The following is a 1,943-nucleotide window of genomic DNA, read 5'->3' as shown; positions in this document are numbered from 1 at the left end:
CGATGAAGGAATGATAATGGGAAAGCAGTGTTACAGTGACTCATCGAGAGGGCTAAGCACGTAAACGACACATTACCTACTAAATCTGGTCTCTCAATTAGCCACATTGAGGTAATCACTTAGTTTTAATGATGATGCGTATCATGTGATTCAATCATGATGAGACGTGGAGTCAGCTCAATGGAACGACTAGGCATAGCAGCGATGTGCATTTCACTAGACCTGTTCCGTTAAAAAAATATAAGCCAAGATAATCCTCTGACAGGCTAGTGAATATCAACGCCGATACGAAATGGTGGAAAATCGACTCGATGATCTAGCCAAATAACAACAATGTTATTGTACTCAGTAAACCTGCTTTCAAATATCAGACAATTTTGTAAGGCGAAAAGATGAAGAGGGACCCACTGAGGTAGCCAGGCATGGCAGCGAGGTTAAAGAGATGGATAGGCGAGGGCGAGACTGCAGAGGAAGCAGAGGGAGGGGGAGTGAGAACGGACATAAACTGTACACCGTTGGCTTGTTGGGGGCTCGAGGCCGCCGACAGTGTCGGTCCCGGTGGTGGAGGCGGTGGTGGCTGCGAGGGAAGAGTCTGCAACCGAATTGTCGTCGCGGCGAGAGATGGTGCAGTCAGGTGGTGTGATGCTGGTGTTGGACTGGCCGGCACTGTGGTCGACACGTGACTACCGCTGCCGCCCTCCAGTCTATAAAAGGGCGGGGACCAATGAAATGATATTTCAACTACAAATCTGAATCATTTGTTTGTGGCTTGGAGGTCCGCTTAAGCTAAAGCGTCAATGCGCCTAACACCCACTTTCAAGAGAGTTTCGGAATCGATCGAATAACTGCCGAACGAAGTACTTCACAGAAAAAAAAAGGATTTGGGGGATAACAAACTAAAGGAGATTCCCAAAAGGGCCATGTAGCAGCGTATTCACGATGTAGGTGGTTCACTAATACAACGTTAATGGCATTTAAAAAGAATCAGATGGCCAAAAGGGAGCACACAAGGTTGCGAAAGTGAGGACGCCCAGCTTGCCGCAATAGAATACCATAGATTGATCGCTTTCATGCTTGTACGTAAAACCACTTCCAGTTACCAACGGCAACAACAGTGCACAAAGGTACTTCGGCAACCCACCTGGCATTATTCTAACCCCAGAGCTTAAAAAAGAATGGAGCTGAATAAAACGAAGCGGTTACCAGATTTGGGTGGGCTGGAAAATATCGTATTTCCCTAAGAGAAGATGGGAGAAATATCGTGCAGAAACAAGATGAGATGAACAGAGACATGAATGTATCAAATTCACAAAATGCTTTTAATGGATGCAAAGCCTAATCACTAATAACGAACTCACGTGCTAAAATGTTGGGGGATGAAGGGACGAATAGGCTTTTGTACACGATGGGCGGGAGTGGAAGTGATTGTGACTGAGGTGGATGTAGTCGATGCAACAGAAGAGACCTTGGGGGTCGTTCTAGGCGAGGCTTTCAGCGGAGGAGGAGGTCTTCTAAATGTACCCGGCGCCTCCTCGGAAACAATCACAACAGCTGAAATGAGAAAACCAGCGGCCAGTAAACAAATTCGATTTACTGAGTTACAGTTAAGAGGGGTTACTAAAGCAACCTACGAGGCGCAGGAGATTCGAGTGGAGAGGGAGTGTTGGCAGTGTCACCGAGATCCAAGACCAAGGGCCGATCGTCAACATCGTCGTCATCATCATCAATTTCCATCGCCTCTTTCTCGATGTCAACAACCACGCGCGTAGTCTCTGATTTATCGCTGGGAGGGCAGCTTATTAGGGGACCGGGAACCAAGGTCGTTGTGGCATTTTTCTGGTCCTAAATTTGGAAAACAATGCACATAAATTTAATGTCAGCGTTCAGAAAATACCTGCGGACTTATGCGTCTGTAGAATTACAACAAACCTGAACAATAGAAG

Source organism: Echinococcus granulosus (assembly GCF_000524195.1).
Source record: "Echinococcus granulosus chromosome Unknown EG_S00086, whole genome shotgun sequence".
NCBI classification, from domain to species: domain Eukaryota; kingdom Metazoa; phylum Platyhelminthes; class Cestoda; order Cyclophyllidea; family Taeniidae; genus Echinococcus; species Echinococcus granulosus.
The sequence above is the reverse complement of the archived record's forward strand: the minus strand, read 5'-3'. Positions refer to the sequence as shown.